General features: G+C 43.1%; 1 protein-coding gene across 1 annotated transcript in view; it reads right to left on the minus strand.

The window, feature by feature from the left end:
- LOC110486654 (leucine-rich repeat-containing protein 4B-like) overlaps window positions 1–14,097 on the minus strand; it is a 35,847-nt gene extending 21,750 nt beyond the window's left edge. The window contains exons 1-2 of the mRNA XM_090196896.1: window positions 13,644–14,097; window positions 1,094–1,250 (exon numbers count right to left, since the gene is read on the minus strand). The gene's annotated coding sequence lies outside the window, so the exon portion shown is untranslated. The remainder of the gene's footprint in view (window positions 1–1,093; window positions 1,251–13,643) is intronic.
- Between the last annotated feature and the right edge of the window lie 6,819 nt (window positions 14,098–20,916).

Here is a 20,916-nt window from a genome sequence, read left to right on the forward strand (position 1 = left end):
ACATTCTATGTGTGTCACATTCTATGTGTGTAACATTCTATGTGGGTCACATTCTATGTGTGTAACATTCTATGTGTGTCTACAGTGCTATATGTGCATTTTTAAATGTATGTCCTTATGTGTGACGGCATATTGTGTGTGTTTGGGAGTGTGTGGCATGTGAATGTTTGTGTATGTGTCATAACACATTTCATATGTGTGTGCGTTAAGATCCTACAGTGCTGTGTGAGATTGTGCGCATTTTTGGCAAATAAGCATAGTGTGTGTATTTGTGTGTGTGTATATGTTTTGTGTGATAAGTAACACTCCCCCATCCATCCAGGCCTTGCCCCAGCATGCTCTATGACTGACACACTGACTAATACACAGACAGATAAACACACTCACTGACAAACACGATAAGGATTCACCTAGGAAACACTGACACAGACTGACTGATGGACGTCCATGGAGACCAGTCACCAAGACTGACACCATGTCAGTCTTTATCACAGCAGAGTGCCGTGCCAACCAAATCATTACGAGAGTTAGAGACAGATACAGAGTGAGAGAGAGAGAGAGAAAAAGAGAGAGTGATGGAGAGAGAGAGAGAGAGTGATGGAGGGATAGATGGATGAATTGAGGGACAGTGAGAGAGAGAAACATGTAAAACATACTTTATATGGAGTGAAAAAGGTATTGGCTGAGAATATGGAGGAGTAAACAGGAAAGAAACAAGCTTGTAATACCTGACAGCAGGGCACCTTTTTATCACAGGACACGTCCCTGTCATCCCTTCCTTCTGCTTTACTGTTCTATCATGCCTTCTTGGTCTCACCCCATCATTCACATCTCACTTAGTTTTACTCCATCCACTCCCTCAATCATCCCTCTTCTTTTCCTCTGTGATCCTTCAAATCGTATCTTCGTATAATGCTTGTGTCTCTCTCTCTTCACCCCTTTCCAGGCTGCTCTTTCCACACCTCTCCTCTCTCCTCCGCTGGTTTCTACACCATTCCCCTCTCCACGATCTCTCTCCACCCCTCTCTCCCACGCTGTGCGAAATAGAAGCGCTCGCGCAGACTCGGGTTACCATAGTGACCTGCTCACTCACCATCTTGCGTGTCTCCGTCACATCAGCAGCAGGGGTGTCCATCGCCTGGCTCTGCAGTTCCCAACACGGGGCAGCTCCATCACTTCACACTGAGGACTGGGGCCTGGCCTGGGGGTTGGGGCTTTCACTCACTGGTGCTGCTGCACCCAGTAAAAAACTAGGAGAGAAGAAAATGCAAGAGTAGCAAAATATATAAATAAATGAGTACAACTGAGTCAACAGTCTCCGTATAACCCCATCCAGCAGACCTCTGAGAAGAGATAAAATAATAAAGGCGTGCGTGTTGTTCACCATGGCACTCAGAATAATCATCCTTCCTAACCATAGGGCAGAATCTGTGATTTATTGCAGTAATCATGTATGACGTCACTAACTGCAGCCTGCCTGCTCCTCTCTGGCCTTCAGAGAGCTCTACTAGGAGACACTGGGGGCTGCTCTCCCCCACTGTCACATTCTCCCTGTGACATCACCAGCCTGGATGTGTAGCCCTCTGCCTATGTATCCTTCTCAGTCATGTTCCCACTCAGCTTGTTGAGCAAACAGTGACCTCACCAAACAGTGAGCTCACCAAACGGTCAACCAAAATTACCACTTGGTAAAATACCACACATTTTAGTCATTTAGCAGATGCTCTTATCCAGAGCAATTAGGGTTAAGTGCCTTGCTCAAGAGCACATCAACAGATTTTTTAACTAGTTGGCTCAGGGATTAGAACCAGTGACCTTTTGGTTACTGGCCCAATGCGTTAGGCTACCTGCCACCCCATGATGCTTTGTGGTCATCATAATCATGGCAAGATCATTGCAATGTCTAGTTGCTGCATTACTACCATTATCATCATCACCATTACACTGTAATAAACATCATCATCAACATCCTCGCAGGCATGCAGGCGCTAACTGTAGTGCTCTCTGATCACACACAGCCAGTCAAGCAGACAGAGGAAAAGCCCCTAGCCTCAGTTTGTCTGACTTTGCATGGCTGTATTGAGCTCTTATGTTGCCACTGACCCGAAAAAAAACTCCCTCAAGGTATTGTGCCTTGATGCAGCCAAGCTGCCATGGCTCCAAAGAAGAATGGTCACTGAAAGCTTGACCGCTTTCATTACCCACCACATTTACTAACACGTGATCTAACCAAAGTCCCCCACCCCACTACCATCACCCAACCGGCTTAGCCAATATACGACCAAACCATGTAAAACTGACCGCTTTCATTACCCACCACATTTACTAACACGTGACCTAACCAAAGTCCCCCACCTCACTACCATCACCCAACCGGCTTAGCCAATATACGACCAAACCATGTAAAACTGACTGCTTTCATTACCTACCACATTTACTAACACGTGATCTAACCAAAGTCCCCCACCCCACTACCGTCACCCAACCGGCTTAGCCAATATACGACCAAACCATGTAAAACTGACTGCTTTCATTACCCAACCAATTTTTAATAACACGATCCAACCGTAACCCTCCCGCTTCCAGTCACCCATGTGACACATGAGTGAGCAGCAGCATGATCGCGTTCCATTATGCGACTGGCTTTACTAACACATGGTTGAACCGTATAGTATAGCCGACCACTCTCACTCCCATGGAGCACATGAAGGAAAACCATCTATGGCCCTCAGTCCCCACCCAGCGGTCCCTACCCAGCGGTCCCTACCCAGCGTTCCCTACCCAGCGTTCCCTACCCAGCGGTCCCTACCCAGCGTTCCCTACCCAGCGGTCCCTACCCAGCGTTCCCTACCCAGCGTTCCCTACCCAGCGGTCCCTACCCAGCAGTCTCTACCCAGCAGGCCCTACCCAGCGGTCCCTACCCAGCGTTCCCTATCCAGCGGTCCGTACCCAGCGGTCCCTACCCAGCGGTCCATACACAGCGGTCCCTACCCAGCGGTCTCTACTCAGCGGTCCCTACCCAGCAGGCCCTACCCAGCGGTCGCTACCCAGCGGGCCCTACCCAGCAGGCCCTACCCAGCGGTCTCTACCCAGCGGTCCCTACCCAGCAGGCCCTACCCAGCAGTCTCTACCCAGCAGTCCATACCCAGCGGTCTAGTTGAGCCGACCACCGTCACTCCGAAAGTACCTTTCAATAACACAAGAAAGTAACCCTCTCTCTGGCTCCCAGTCTCTACCCAGACTTCCCTGCTGTAAGGGACATAGACATGAGCACACCCCCCCCCCCAGGGGAAATTCCACTATTTCTAATGATGTCAACTCAATGGATTATGGTATTCATTTGATATCATTAACCATTGTCATTCTCCCCAACTATTATTCAATTATTAATGCCAGTCATCATGGCCCCAGAAGGGCCGACACCCAGGCCTAGGCTGGACACTCAATCAAACCAATCACAGCTAATTATATCTGCTCTGTCATCAGTGGCAGGCGGCTTAGCAGCTCTGCTGAGAATGGGTCAGTCAGTGCTCATGCAATATCCAGACTCTGGTTATTATAATTGAAGTGATGCCAGATCATGCAAAAGGAAACCTAGATCTTTGTCCTTCCCTCCTGTGGTTAGGACAATGTATAGGCACATGAGGCGAGAAACGCTGATACAGTGCCTTGCGAAAGTATTCGGCCCCCTTGAACTTTGCGACCTTTTGCCACATTTCAGGCTTCAAACATAAAGATAAACAAATTTTTTTTGTGAAGAATCAACAACAAGTGGGACACAATCATGAAGTGGAACGACATTTATTGGATATTTCAAACTTTTTTAACAAATCAAAAACTGAAAAATTGGGCGTGCAAAATTATTCAGCCCCCTTAAGTTAATACTTTGTAGCGCCACCTTTTGCTGCGATTACAGCTGTAAGTCGCTTGGGGTATGTCTATCAGTTTTGCACATCGAGAGACTGACATTTTTTTCCCATTCCTCCTTGAAAAACAGCTTGAGCTCAGTGAGGTTGGATGGAGAGCATTTGTGAACAGCAGTTTTCAGTTCTTTCCACAGATTCTCGATTGGATTCAGGTCTGGACTTTGACTTGGCCATTCTAACACCTGGATATGTTTATTTTTGAACCATTCCATTGTAGATTTTGCTTTATCTTTTGGATCATTGTCTTGTTGGAAGACAAATCTCCGTCCCAGTCTCAGGTCTTTTGCAGACTCCATCAGGTTGTCTTCCAGAATGGTCCTGTATTTGGCTCCATCCATCTTCCCATCAATTTTAACCATCTTCCCTGTCCCTAATGAAGAAAAGCAGGCCCAAACCATGATGCTGCCACCACCATGTTTGACAGTGGGGATGGTGTGTTCAGGGTGATGAGCTGTGTTGCTTTTACGCCAAACATAACATTTTGCATTGTTGCCAAAAAGTTCAATTTTGGTTTCATCTGACCAGAGCACCTTCTTCCACATGTTTGGTGTGTCTCCCAGGTGGCTTGTGGCAAACTTTAAACTACACTTTTATGGATATCTTTAAGAAATGGCTTTCTTCTTGCCACTCTTCCATAAAGGCCAGATTTGTGCAATATACGACTGATTGTTGTCCTATGGACAGAGTCTCCCACCTCAGCTGTAGATCTCTGCAGTTCATCCAGAGTGATCATTCTCCTTGTATGAGCTGAAAGTTTAGAGGGACGGCCAGGTCTTGGTAGATTTGCAGTGGTCTGATACTCCTTCCATTTCAATATTATCGCTTGCACAGTGCTCCTTGGGATGTTTAAAGCTTGGGAAATCTTTTTGTATCCAAATCGGGCTTTAAACTTCTTCACAACAGTATCTCGGACCTGCCTGGTGTGTTCCTTGTTCTTCATGATGCTCTCTGCGCTTTTAACGGACCTCTGAGACTATCACAGTGCAGGTGCATTTATACGGAGACTTGATTACACACAGGTGGATTGTATTTATCATCATTAGTCATTTAGGTCAACATTGGATCATTCAGAGATCCTCACTGAACTTCTGGAGAGAGTTTGCTGCACTGAAAGTAAAGGGGCTGAATAATTTTGCACGCCCAATTTTTCAGTTTTTGATTTCGCAAGGCACTATACACTCGAGAATCTGTGGAAAGAACTGAAAACTGCTGTTCACAAATGCTCTCCATCCAACCTCACTGAGCTCGAGCTGTTTTGCAAGGAGGAATGGGAAAAAATGTCAGTCTCTCGATGTGCAAAACTGATAGAGACATACCCCAAGCGACTTACAGCTGTAATCGCAGCAAAAGGTGGCGCTACAAAGTATTAACTTAAGGGGGCTGAATAATTTTGCACGCCCAATTTTTCAGTTTTTGATTTGTTAAAAAAGTTTGAAATATCCAATAAATGTCGTTCCACTTCATGATTGTGTCCCACTTGTTGTTGATTCTTCACAAAAAAATACAGTTTTATATCTTTATGTTTGAAGCCTGAAATGTGGCAAAAGGTCGCAAAGTTCAAGGGGGCCGAATACTTTCGCAAGGCACTGTATGTGTGACATGATAACAGAGGCTGTAATGCCATGCGGTTCATCACACTGCATTATTCAGGGACAGCCCTAGGTTGTTCCCACAAATTCAGCCTATCATAGCTGATCAGCAAGTATCTCCAGCATGCTAGCAGTCAGCTTCACCCTCCATCCTGTCGACACCAGCAAGTTGGGCTGCTATCAATCAATCAATCCCAGCCTATATAGAGATCAGCCAACTTCTTGCCCTATTGAGAATAGTGCCAGTCTCATCTATATCCCCCTCTTGTTTTCTTTTAAAAAGTCAAAAGTTTCTCTCTCACACACACACACACAACCACACCCACCCACCCACACACATACACGCAACCACATTTATACAGTAAAAGACACGTCTTACTGTGGTATTTTCTCTCTAACGTAACACTCCAAAATGGTGAACAGAGCTGTGCAGATTGACAATGCTCAAGTCTGATTTTAACTTGATTCAGGTGACAAGAGCACTGAGAGGTTAAGTCCCAGACAGCTTTGCTCTTGGCTAGGTGTGCAGGTGTAATCTCCCCTGTTCCTGTTTGCTTGTTTTCATCTGCCTCATCAGTTATGCAGTGATGTGACTCTGAAATGAAAGTGCAGGCTGGCCTGATTTCTCATATGACTGAGATCTCCCATCCCACACTTAATTTGTGACAACAACAAAGTTATGACTCTCAGCTTGGTTTTGGCAGTTCAAATTAGTCTGCCAACTGGGCATAGTTGACCTGTCCGCTCTTCTCTTCATAGGGGCAAACAGCCAACCAGGGGCTTGTGTGGATTCTGTGGGCTTGCTAACACAGTGATGTTCCTTTATTCTTTACTGTATAACTAAAAATTTAGCGAGCTATATATTAAAATCTAGTTAGCTCTATATCAAAATCTAGTGAGATCTATATCAAAATCGAGTGATCTCTATATTAAAATCTAGTGAGCTCAATATTAAAATCTAGTGAGCTCTATATTAAAATCTAGTAAGCTCTATATTAAAGTCTAGTGAGTTCTATATTAAAATCTATTGAGCTCTATATCAAAATCTAGTGAGATCTATATTAAAATCTATTGAGCTCTATATCAAAATCTAGTGAGCTCTATAATAAAATCTTGTGAACTCTGTATTAAAATCTAGCAAGCTCTATAATTCAAATCTATATTAAAATCTAGCTGAGCCCTATATTAAAATATAGCAATCTGTATATTAAAATCTAGTGAGCTCTATAGTAAAATCTAGCTGAGCCCTATATTAAAATCTAGCGAGCTCTATATTCAAATCTAGTGAGCTCTATATTAACATTTACTGAGATCTATATTTTAAAATCTAGCGATATCTATATTAAAATCTAGCGAGATCTATATTAAAATCTAGTGAGCTATATATTAAAATCTAGCTGAGCCCTATATCAAAATCTAGTGATCTCTATATTAAAATTTAGTGAGCTCTATATTAAAATCTAGCGAGCTCTATATAAAAATCTAGCGAGCTCCATATTCAAATCTAGCGAGCTCTATATTCAAATCTAGTGAGCTCTATATTAACATTTACTGAGATCTATATTAAAATCTTGTGAGTTCTATATTAAAATCTAGTGAGCGCTATAATAAAATCTAGTGAGCTCTATAATAAAATCTTGTGAACTCTGTAATAAAATCTAGCAAGCTCTATATTCAAATCTATATTATAATCTAGATGAGTGCCATATTAAAATCTAGCAATCTGTATATTAAAATCTAGTGAGCTCTATATTAAAATCTAGCGAGCTCTATATTCAAATTTAGTGAGTTCTATATTCAAATCTACTGAGATCTATATCAAACTCTAGTGAGCTCTATATCAAAATCTAGTGAGCTTTATCAAAATCTATTGACTTCAATATTCAAATCTAGTGAGCTCTATTTAAAATCTAGTAAGCTCTATATTAAAGTCTAGTGAGTACTATCTTAAAATCTATTGAGCTCTATATCAAAATCTTGTGAACTCTGTATTAAAATCTAGCAAGCTCTATATTCAAATCTATATTCAAATCTAGCTGAGCCCTATATTAAAATCTAGTGAGATCTATATTCAAATCTAGTGAGATCTATATTAAAATCTAGTGAGCTCTAAATTAAAATCTAGTAAGCTCTATATTAAAATCTAGTGAGATCTATATTAAAAGCTAGCTGACTGTAACAAGCAAAATTATGTCAATTCTGAGCAGTGCTCCTTAACAACAACAACTCAGTTTGGGTGAATGGGGTAAGAGTTCAAATTCATGGGATGTCCTACAGCAGGTCAACTATGTCTTGAATAAAATATTCCATTTGCACACTATTAAGTAATCTGAGTTAACCTTTCCTTGTGAGTCATGACATTGTTTAATTTTAATAACACGCATATTAGGTAAAGAGGTGCCAATGGCTGTGCACTGTCAAGACTGAAAAGGATTATGGGGCAGCCTGGGCCACAGCTACATGACAGATCCCTAACAGTTCCAAGGCCTTTACTAATTCAGTGTAGCAGGCTTAGTCTGAGACTATCACAGTGCAGGTGCATTTATACGGAGACTTGATTACACACAGGTGGATTGTATTTATCATCATTAGTCATTTAGGTCAACATTGGATCATTCAGAGATCCTCACTGAACTTCTGGAGAGAGTTTGCTGCACTGAAAGTAAAGGGGCTGAATAATTTTGCACGCCCAATTTTTCAGTTTTTGATTTCGCAAGGCACTATACACTCGAGAATCTGTGGAAAGAACTGAAAACTGCTGTTCACAAATGCTCTCCATCCAACCTCACTGAGCTCGAGCTGTTTTGCAAGGAGGAATGGGAAAAAATTTCAGTCTCTCGATGTGCAAAACTGATAGAGACATACCCCAAGCGACTTACAGCTGTAATCGCAGCAAAAGGTGGCGCTACAAAGTATTAACTTAAGGGGGCTGAATAATTTTGCACGCCCAATTTTTCAGTTTTTGATTTGTTAAAAAAGTTTGAAATATCCAATAAATGTCGTTCCACTTCATGATTGTGTCCCACTTGTTGTTGATTCTTCACAAAAAAATACAGTTTTATATCTTTATGTTTGAAGCCTGAAATGTGGCAAAAGGTCGCAAAGTTCAAGGGGGCCGAATACTTTCGCAAGGCACTGTATGTGTGACATGATAACAGAGGCTGTAATGCCATGCGGTTCATCACACTGCATTATTCAGGGACAGCCCTAGGTTGTTCCCACAAATTCAGCCTATCATAGCTGATCAGCAAGTATCTCCAGCATGCTAGCAGTCAGCTTCACCCTCCATCCTGTCGACACCAGCAAGTTGGGCTGCTATCAATCAATCAATCCCAGCCTATATAGAGATCAGCCAACTTCTTGCCCTATTGAGAATAGTGCCAGTCTCATCTATATCCCCCTCTTGTTTTCTTTTAAAAAGTCAAAAGTTTCTCTCTCACACACACACACACAACCACACCCACCCACCCACACACATACACGCAACCACATTTATACAGTAAAAGACACGTCTTACTGTGGTATTTTCTCTCTAACGTAACACTCCAAAATGGTGAACAGAGCTGTGCAGATTGACAATGCTCAAGTCTGATTTTAACTTGATTCAGGTGACAAGAGCACTGAGAGGTTAAGTCCCAGACAGCTTTGCTCTTGGCTAGGTGTGCAGGTGTAATCTCCCCTGTTCCTGTTTGCTTGTTTTCATCTGCCTCATCAGTTATGCAGTGATGTGACTCTGAAATGAAAGTGCAGGCTGGCCTGATTTCTCATATGACTGAGATCTCCCATCCCACACTTAATTTGTGACAACAACAAAGTTATGACTCTCAGCTTGGTTTTGGCAGTTCAAATTAGTCTGCCAACTGGGCATAGTTGACCTGTCCGCTCTTCTCTTCATAGGGGCAAACAGCCAACCAGGGGCTTGTGTGGATTCTGTGGGCTTGCTAACACAGTGATGTTCCTTTATTCTTTACTGTATAACTAAAAATTTAGCGAGCTATATATTAAAATCTAGTTAGCTCTATATCAAAATCTAGTGAGATCTATATCAAAATCGAGTGATCTCTATATTAAAATCTAGTGAGCTCAATATTAAAATCTAGTGAGCTCTATATTAAAATCTAGTAAGCTCTATATTAAAGTCTAGTGAGTTCTATATTAAAATCTATTGAGCTCTATATCAAAATCTAGTGAGCTCTATAATAAAATCTTGTGAACTCTGTATTAAAATCTAGCAAGCTCTATAATTCAAATCTATATTAAAATCTAGCTGAGCCCTATATTAAAATATAGCAATCTGTATATTAAAATCTAGTGAGCTCTATAGTAAAATCTAGCTGAGCCCTATATTAAAATCTAGCGAGCTCTATATTCAAATCTAGTGAGCTCTATATTAACATTTACTGAGATCTATATTTTAAAATCTAGCGATATCTATATTAAAATCTAGCGAGATCTATATTAAAATCTAGTGAGCTATATATTAAAATCTAGCTGAGCCCTATATCAAAATCTAGTGATCTCTATATTAAAATTTAGTGAGCTCTATATTAAAATCTAGCGAGCTCTATATAAAAATCTAGCGAGCTCCATATTCAAATCTAGCGAGCTCTATATTCAAATCTAGTGAGCTCTATATTAACATTTACTGAGATCTATATTAAAATCTTGTGAGTTCTATATTAAAATCTAGTGAGCGCTATAATAAAATCTAGTGAGCTCTATAATAAAATCTTGTGAACTCTGTAATAAAATCTAGCAAGCTCTATATTCAAATCTATATTATAATCTAGATGAGTGCCATATTAAAATCTAGCAATCTGTATATTAAAATCTAGTGAGCTCTATATTAAAATCTAGCGAGCTCTATATTCAAATTTAGTGAGTTCTATATTCAAATCTACTGAGATCTATATCAAACTCTAGTGAGCTCTATATCAAAATCTAGTGAGCTTTATCAAAATCTATTGACTTCAATATTCAAATCTAGTGAGCTCTATTTAAAATCTAGTAAGCTCTATATTAAAGTCTAGTGAGTACTATCTTAAAATCTATTGAGCTCTATATCAAAATCTTGTGAACTCTGTATTAAAATCTAGCAAGCTCTATATTCAAATCTATATTCAAATCTAGCTGAGCCCTATATTAAAATCTAGTGAGATCTATATTCAAATCTAGTGAGATCTATATTAAAATCTAGTGAGCTCTAAATTAAAATCTAGTAAGCTCTATATTAAAATCTAGTGAGATCTATATTAAAAGCTAGCTGACTGTAACAAGCAAAATTATGTCAATTCTGAGCAGTGCTCCTTAACAACAACAACTCAGTTTGGGTGAATGGGGTAAGAGTTCAAATTCATGGGATGTCCTACAGCAGGTCAACTATGTCTTGAATAAAATATTCCATTTGCACACTATTAAGTAATCTGAGTTAACCTTTCCTTGTGAGTCATGACATTGTTTAATTTTAATAACACGCATATTAGGTAAAGAGGTGCCAATGGCTGTGCACTGTCAAGACTGAAAAGGATTATGGGGCAGCCTGGGCCACAGCTACATGACAGATCCCTAACAGTTCCAAGGCCTTTACTAATTCAGTGTAGCAGGCTTCTGGATTTGCTTGGAGTGTGAAGCCCGGGGAAATGATGTCTAAACCCTTCAATCCATAGAGGACAATGCTTAATAAATAATGTTCTTGTTTACCTCTGACTGTCCACCACTTGCTATTGGTCACCTTTTGACCCAGTCTGGTTTTAATCCATTTAAATTAATCTCAAGGACATTTTTAGGGAATATCTTTGGTGGGGGGAAGGGAGGGAAGGAATGAATGAAGGAAGGAAGGGAAATAACCACTTGTGTGTGTTTGAAGAGCTAGATTTATCCTTGTCTTTACAGCTACGAGATGTCTTGATCTTTTTAAAACCCTGCCCTTGGCTAAAAGGCCTTGTCTCTAATGTGATATTTAAAGTGACATTCTTCTCCTCCTCCCAGGGCCACTCTGTGACTTGTACTGGTCCTATGAGTGGAGAGGAGAGGGATGTGCACTTTGATTACCCACACAGCTCCACCTCACATATACTAACAGGCCCTGTTTGATCTGAGCACTTTAAACATCTGCTATAAGAGAAACATTAAAAACTTAACGTCATCTTAAATTTTTACATATGTAGTTACAAGCCAAATGGTTAAGAATAAGCACAGAGGCTTGTAGTTATAATGTTATACATCACAGTCATTCACTGAGCAATTAAGAGTGAAGCAGTGATACACTAGGTACTAACAAGCATCAAATCTGACATGGCGCCAATGTTTAATGAAAACAAGTTCCACTATCTCCACAGATGTAAGAGCAGTGAGACTGGTTTATGGGGTCTATGTTTAAGACCAGCAGTGGATGAGGTTTGGACGATTGAGTGGACCTGAGATGAGAGTAAAGTCAGACACATGTAGAAAATGTTTTTCTTTTTTTTTTCTTCATTTTGCTCACTACTTAGTTTCTTGGGGAAAATATTCTCTATAAAGTTGTGTATTTATTGGTTTATTAACTTATTCTGTCCATTGCTCTCTATTTCATATATTTAACCCTTAAATCCAACTCCACAATTCACAATTAAATAACTTTTCGTTCTCGGAATGGCAGCTTTCCCCCAGTCATATCTCAAACAGAAATGCCTGTGAGCACTGCTCCAAAATTAGCTTGGGGCTGAAATCCAACTTCAGCCATCACCACCAGCTGAGGCAGAACTGGCCCAGGACCAGTGCTTGAAGGGCCTCTTTTAAAGCACTCTCCTCTCCCCCATTCTAGCCTAACCACCCATCGCACAACACACTTCACCCTCAATCTAATCCTGCCCAGTGCTCCACTTTGCCCCCTAACGCCCCATTAATAACTTAGCCCCTATCATAAACTCACGAAATCAAACTGTGCCCACTGACTGCTGTGCCAGGCAGCAATCTCATTCTGCCAGACTGCCCACCCAAAACACACTGCTGCACATTAGCATTTCAATCCGCTCGTAACCGTATCGTTGTGTTTCAGATAGAGGCGGTAGATCTTCATTCATCAACCCTAATCTATCTGCTCTTTGTTCTCAATCAGAGGGGCTCCTCTGTGGGCCACAGATATAGTGTCTTTTAACTTGCATGCCTCAGTCATGTGCCGCGCACGGTGCCTCCGCATTATTCACACTATTTGGGGACACTAATCATTGTCAAGAGAGAATAACCAAACGAAACAGATGACCGCAAATAATGTGGCTTAATAGTACCCACTGTGCACACACTGGTTGACTCAACGTTGTTTCCACGTTATTTCAGTGAAATTACGTTGAACCATCGTGGAATAGACGTTGAATTGACGTCTATACCCAGTGGGTAAAGCCTAATAACTTTTTCTCATAACTATTGGCCTATTGAATAGGGAATATTTAATAAGCCACGCATTAGCCTACTCAGCAGAACTGTGAAATAAGAGCCATAACAATACAAGTATTTTAATTGTAGGTAATATTTTTTTTTTTTTAAAGGCTACTGTCCTGTGCATTTATCAATTGTTATCAATGCCATTTGCCAAAGACACCACACCAATGTCAGAAACAGGCAATTTAACGAGACGCGCATATGTATTCTTATGAATTAAGTATGAAGTACACGAATCACTTGACTTTCCTGTTTCATTCGTACGCACTCTCACCAAATTAAATGTATCGTCTCGCCACAATTCATGGTTAAAGGCGACGAAACCCCTCACATTTCAGGACGATGTAGGCTATCCGCTTGTTTCTTTCCAGAAACATGGTTGATATTCCGTCCTATCAATTCTGAAACGCGGTCCTTATTAAAGCAATAACCTTAACATTCATCAGTTTACATTGATGCGCGCGCAGACGAACGCGCGCCCAAACGCACGCAAACCCACACATAGAGACACCGCCGCATTAATTCGTTAACAACAACCGCAAATGAAATATATTGGAACAGCGAAAACTATTCAGCAGATAAAGAATAGGCTGGTCATACCCCAACGCCGCCTTATGAAAGCTGAGAATCCAAAGTCAAACAACGGGATTTGTTTAACATGCGACACACGAATAACGTCCCTTATACTCTGATACCATTTAATGAATCTTACCTTTCCTTTTAATATATTCCTTAAACTGCAGAGGCGTAGCCTATAGTCAGCGTCTTCTCTCCCCTCTCCCTCTCTCGTTCTTTCTCTCTCTCTCCAACCCGCCCTCTCTCTCTCTCTCGCTCACAAATTAATTCACCCCTTTTCGGCGCTTGTACCACAGTGCCGTGTTTTCCTGACATAAGAAAGCAGAGCCCGTTCATTTTACATGACCAGATGGAAAAATACAACCACCGAAAGTGGGTGATGGAAAAATCATGACGAAACATAGGCCTGGTAAACTATTTCGTGTAAATACGAATCGTTGAGGATAAATATAGACATCTAATAGAAACATGTCCGTTTCTCCAGGCATGCGTAGCCCACTAATAAACACGCGCGCACGGCTGGAAGGGATGAGAATTTACAACAAACGACAACAAAAAATGCACCTTTTCCCATTGATTGAGACCAGTCTGGTTGAATAGGATTATATTCCCATGTCTCAGAGGCAGGACGATTAATAATTTACATAACTTTGTTCAGTATGTAGGCTAGTCTTTCATATTATGTTATAAAATTAAGTACTGCACCTCTCGTGTAGATGCACCTTGACATTCCCTGTATCCGACGCGTAGGTGTTTACTATTGTCCCTATTGCGCTTTGGAAGTGCACATCCCACTCCTCTCATTGCGATGTAACGAGGACGCAATGACTATTGCTACATAGATTCATACACCAGCAGCGTCCTAAACACGTTTTGTTATTGTGCTGAATAGTTTACTTTCTCAAAGTTGGGGCAACAATATCAATCAATATAATTAAATTCATCCCAAAGTTGTTGCGCAAATTAAAGTCACACACTCCAAGACGCAACAAATTGAGTTTTTGAAAAGGTGGCCATATTATCCAAGCTTTATGGTGCAGGTGTGTGAAGGTGAACACACATTTGTCACATGTGACAAATAGCAGATCATGCAAGACACATATTCTCACTGCTTCACTTGGTTTAATGGACTACCAGCTCCGATGTGGCAGGGCCTGCAAACTATTACAGACTACAAAGGGAAGCACAGCCAAGCTGCCCAGTGACAGAGCCTACCAGACAAGCTAAATAACGTCTATGCTTGCTTCCAGGCAAGTAACACTGAAACATGCACAAGAGCATCAGCTGTCCCGAGGACTGTGTGATTATGCTCTCCACAACTGATGTGAGTAAGACCTTTAAACAGGTCAACATTCACAAGGCCAGATGGATTACCAGTACGTGTACTCCGAGCATGAGCTGACCAACTGGCAAGTGTCTTCACTGATATTTTCAACCTCTCCCTGTCTGAGTCTGTAATATCAACATGTTTCAAGCAGACCACCATAGTCCTTGTGCCCAAGAACACTAAGGTAACCTGCCTAAATGACTACCAACCTGTAGCACTCACGTCTGTAGCCATGAAATGCTTTGAAAGGCTGGACATGGCTCAACACCATTATCCCAGAAACCCTAGATCCACTCCATTTTGCATACCGCACCAACAGATCCACAGATGATGCAATCACTATTGCGCTCCACACTGCCCTTTCCCACCTGGACAAAAGGAACACCTAAATGAGAATGCTATTCATTGACTACAGCTCAGCGTTCAACACCATCGTGCCCTCAAAGCTCATCACTAAGCTAAGGTCCCTGGAACTAAACACCTCCCTCTGCAACTGGATCTTGGACTTTCTGACGGGCCGCCCGCAGGTGGTAAGTGTAGGTAACAACACATCCGCCACGCTGATCCTCAACACGGGAGCCCCTCAGGGGTCCGTGCTCAGTCCCCTCCTGTACTCCCTGTTCACTCATGACTGCATGGCCAGGCACGACTCCAACACCATCATTAAATTTGCTGATGACACAACAGTGGTAGGCCTATCACCAACAACGATGAGACAGCCTATAGGGAGGAGGTCAGAGACCTGACTGTGTGGTGCAAGGACAACAACCTCTCCCTCAACGTGATCAAGACAAAGGAGATGATTGTGGACTACAGAAAAAGGAGGACCGAGCACGCCCCCCATTCTCATCAACGGGGCTGTAGTGGAGCAGGTTGAGAGCTTCAAGTTCCTTGGCGTCCACATCACCAACAAACTAACATGGTCCAAGCACACCAAGACAGTCGCGAAGAGGGCACTACAAAACCTATCCCCCTCAGGAGACTGAAAAGATTTGGCATGGGTCCTCCGATCCTCAAAAGGTTTTAAAACTGCACCATTGAGAGCAACCTGATGGGTTGCATCACTGCCTGGTATGGCAACTGCTTGGCCTCCGACCGCAAGGTACTACAGTGGGTAGTGCGTATGGCCCAGTACATCACCGGGGCCAAGCTTCCTGCCATTCAGGACCTCTATACCGTGCTTCTACACCTGCATTGCTTGCTGTTTGGGGTTTTAGGCTGGGTTTCTGTACAGCACTTTGAGATATCAGCTGATGTACGAAGGGCTATATAACTAAATTTGAAATTTGATATACCAGGCAGTGTCAGAGGAAGACCCTAAAAATTGTCAAAGACTCCAGCCACCCTAGTCATAGACTGTTCTCTCTGCTACCGCACGGCAAGTGGTACCGGAGCGCCAAGTCTAGGCCCAAGAGGCTCCTAAATAGCTTCCACCCCCAAGCCATAAGACTCCTAAATAGCTAATCAAATGGCTACCCCCCCCCCACACTGGAATGCTGCTGCTACTGTCTGTTATATCTATGCATAGTCACTTTAATAACTCTACCTACATGTACAACATATTACCTCAATTACCTCGATACCAGTGAACCCACATATTGACTCTGTACCGGGACCCCCTATATATAGCCCTGCTATTGTTATTTACTGCTGCTCTTTAATCATTTGTTATTCTTAACTCTTACTTTCTTTTTGTATTTTCTTAAAACTGAATTGTTGGTTAAGGGCTTGTAAGTAAGCATTTCACTGTAAGATCTACACCTGTTGTATTGTGCGCATGTGACAAATACAATTTACTTTGATTTGATTTAGATTGAAAAGCGTCTGCTGTTGTGAACAGTGGAGGCTGCTAAGGGGAGGACGGCTATAGTAATGGCTGGAATGGAGTCAATGGAATGGTATCAAACGCATGGTTTCCATGTGGTTGATACCACTCCATTGAATCCATTCCAGACATTATTATGAGCCGTCCTACCCTCAGCAGCCTCCAGTGAAATACATATAATCCTGACAGAAAGCTGATGAAGATAAATGTGCATCTGTGTGTTTTTAGTTGTTACTCTACAGGTTATACTCAGGGTTGGAAGTTGAGTAGGTAGAGAGAGAGAGAGAGAGGGGGAGAGCAAGAGGGAGAGAGGGAGTGCGTGAGAGAGTGAGAGAGAGGGATAGAGTGAAAGGGATATATATAGAAAGAGAGCATATGAGTGTGTGTGAGAGAGAGAGAGAAAGTGAGGGGAATAGAGAGAAAAATAGTATTTGGGTGTATGTGTGTGAGAGAGAGGTAGAGAGAGGAGGGGATAGAGAGATTGGGAGAGAGAGAACGAGTGTGTGTGAGAGACACAGATAGAGTTTGTGTGTGAGGGGGGAGGTAGAGATGCACGTGTGCTTTTATTAGGGAACGTTCTCTGCTGTTTGGCTCTGACAAGTTCCCTTGGCAACGATCAAGCACATACAGTACCTAGAGCCCCACCCCTCAGCACACACATTCATTGCTATGAATCTTTCAGAACGGGTCTGTGTTCTCTCTATTTAGTATGATTTCTCTCAAATATGAGATCAATATTGTGATACTCAGGGATGGGAGGGGGCGTGTCAGTGGGAGACAGCGATTGGGGGACTGAGAGAGGAAGGAGAGGTCATTGCAATGAGAGACTGTGTCTGTGCAATAGAGAGAGAGAGAGGGAGAGAAGGGGGGGGCAGGGGATAATCAGATGGGCGATTAGTGGTGAATTGATAACGTTCTATATTCAGACATGGTGAATCAGTCTTTTTCACAACCACTCTCTTCTCTCTCTGACACACACACACACACACACACACTCTTCACACGCTTCACCGTCATTGTCATGTCCTATCTCCCTATACCTTCCTTGTCATTCCATGTGAGTAACAGACCATTTCATGAAAGTCAGTACATTACATGTGATTGGGGCTCCCTCTAAGGTCTGTGTTTGGAATGGTGCCCACTCAATGCCCCCATTATGAACATGGCCTAAGCTGCGCCCCCAACCCCTTACCCCCCACCGTCTCTCTTCCGTTTACCCCACCAGTCCCACTCGCTGCAGTACACAATAGAGCACTCACTCCACTGACATATCTAGACGATTAATTTTCTTTCTCCCTCTCCCCTACCATCTCTCTGTGCAGTAACAGTGTGTCATTGTTCACAGCCTATAGAAGTCCACTGGAATTCCATACCAATGTGCAGCGCTTTTGCATTGCTCTCCCCTCCTCCTTCTCCCCTGCATGCCTCCCTCCATCCCTTTCGCTATTAAATTTCCAGTCACACAACAGTGCAGTGGATATCCCTCCCTCTCTCTAACTCACACACCACATCCCTCCCTCCTCCTCTCCCTCTCTTCTTCTCTCTCTCTCACACAGAGCTGCTGTCTGTCTGCCTGGATCTCTATCACTGCCTCTTGATATTGACTGTTCTTTCTCCACTTTGAACCTCTCAATCTCTCTCACCCTTGATATAGACCGCTCTCTTTTCACCTCCAATCTCTTCATCTCTCCACCCTCATCATTTAAAAGAGCCACACACACATCCACTCCTCCTTCTCTCTCTCTCACTCCCTGTTTGTGTCCCTGTACCGCAGTGTCTGCTCAGGCTGTATGATCAGGAGTGACCCCCCCCACCCCCCCCAGCACTGGGGGGTTCTGTTCTGGCCGTCAGGGCAGCCTATAAGTGACTGATTGAGTGGACACCACAAGCCGTTAAATGAATAGAGGCGGGAGCCGCTGGAAGGATGCAGTTCATATGGAGGTAGAGCACTTGCAACCTAGTATCTGCGGCTCTGCGTTTTGGTTAAAGCTCTGTCCTGCTACGCTGGGTTGATGTTCCTGTTCCTCTCTGTCTTGGGCTGTGTTAGCACATTGAGATGTGCTTGGCTGCTGCAGCTCCCTCTGCAATGTTCAGATCTCATGGCTGCTGTGGTGTGGATACTGCTGTGTCTGTTAGCTTTAACTGCGTTAGCGGTTAGCGTTGGGAGCTGTGCCACCTTAGCACTCTGCTGGGTCGCAGCAACAAGGATGAAGGGTATGGGTATGAAGTGAGCCAGACACACCGGCCGTGCGGGAGGCACCCCGTTTCCCTTCTCAGATTCTCAGAGCTGAACTTTCTGCATCATCTGGGGGCCTTGAGAGACCTTTGATCTTTATCTGATGGGTTAACAGCATGGACCCCAGCAGTAGACAACAACCTATCCTCTGTGATACATACTAAATTCAACATTCATCTCGTGACTAGCCAGGCTAGGATCCATCCATGCTCTGAAGCTTAGCTTTACACTTTGAAAGAGGAGCTGCACTCTGACACAGAGTTAACCAAGCCTGCATCTCCACTACTGAGTCGATAGACCTCCTCCATCACAAACAACACCATCTGGCACCCCACATCCATTAGGTAGCATTGACCTCCACCACCAGGCCCAGTGTAGCTCCACCACCAGGCCCAGTGTAGCTCTACCACTAGGCCCTAAAAAGTAAAGACCAATCCAATTTAAGGCATGATATCATCCCCTCTCCAAGCTAAATGTAGCTGTACCAGAAGGCTTTAAAAATACATCCACTCACCACTAGGCCTGATAACACTCCTCCAGCATGCCATAAAACAAACTCTGCCCCCAAGCCCATAAACCCCATCAGGCCCAACAACACTTCTGCCACCAGGCCAATAAACTCCATCTCCAGGCCCTATAAACACCCAGGCTCACACAATGGCCCACTCTCCTCTTGACAACCAGGACGGACAGACCACAGCTAGAGAAACAGTGTCAACAGTCCAATTCAATAACATAGGAAAAAGAGCCTGTCACATCTGCTCTATCAACTCAATATATATCACAACAAAATCATCATACTTTACTTTTAGTCTCATGCGTCCTATTCCGCTACTCCCTGCTCATATGGTAGAAGCATCATTTCAGAGACGTGTAGCTGGCATTAAAGGACACGCAGTGATGTCGAAATACGGAGAGATTAACTCAGCCCATTAGAAAGACGGAGAAGAGAGAGAGAATGTCAGCTCACAGGGTTGACCAGTGATGGAAGGAGGGAGGCAGGTGAGAGATGAATGCCAGCCACTGGGGGACTAGTCAGTGTCTGTCTTTCCGTCTGTGTGAGTACGTGAGGGAGAGGTGGAGAAAAAAGCTTAGAAACAAGAACCCAGTGTCATGGTATCTAAGCAACCATCTCCGTCTCCCTGGTGACAGGGACTGACATCACTTCCCGTCTGTGCATCTGCACAGGGCTAACAATGTGTTGGTCTGTGGGGTAATAAGGTTCAAGTGTACATAATGTTTCGTTTTGCAGCATACAGCTCACTGGACTGTGTGCAGTTAGTACAGGTGTCTGTGTATAATACACGCTACAGAATTTATTGCCAACAATATTTAAAGGAGTTGAGTTATGTGAGTGTCTGCAATGTGTATGTGTTTTTAGTCTGTTTTTAGCCGTGTGAAGCTCATTTTGGGCACATATGTGGACACTGCCATGTGCGCATGCGGTCAGCCTGATTGTGCATTATGCCAGGGAAAACATGGCCAAGCGACGCCATCTGGTATAACTATTTGGCACAGGAGGCCTCGGTATGGTTCCACAACATATTGGAGTAGTTAGAATTAACACACACCATTTGGCAGAAACACACTTCAAACTATATATCGGTGTGTCTACTTTAGTCATTCTCACACACTGCTGTAGTGTTAATACACACATTCAGACAGACTACTATCAGAAAGAGTTGGATAACAGGCATTCGGGCACAGATCAAGCTATGTCAGGGCTCTCAAACCCTGTTCCTGGAGAGCTATAGTCTTGCAAGTTTTTGCTCCAGCTAATTATTAGAATCAGGTGCGCTAGATTAGGACTGTAGTGAAAACCTACAGGACGGTAGCTCTCCAGGAACAGGACTGTAGTGAAAACCTACAAGACGGTAGCTCTCCAGGAACAGGACTGTAGTGAAAACCTACAGGACGGTAGCTCTCCAGGAACAGGACTGTAGTGAAAACCTACAGGACGGTAGCTCTCCAGGAACAGGACTGTAGTGAAAACCTACAGGACGGTAGCTCTCCAGGAACAG

This window comes from Oncorhynchus mykiss, chromosome 13 (assembly GCF_057628025.1).
Source record: "Oncorhynchus mykiss isolate SJ-2025 chromosome 13, ASM5762802v1, whole genome shotgun sequence".
NCBI classification, from domain to species: Eukaryota; Metazoa; Chordata; class Actinopteri; order Salmoniformes; family Salmonidae; genus Oncorhynchus; species Oncorhynchus mykiss.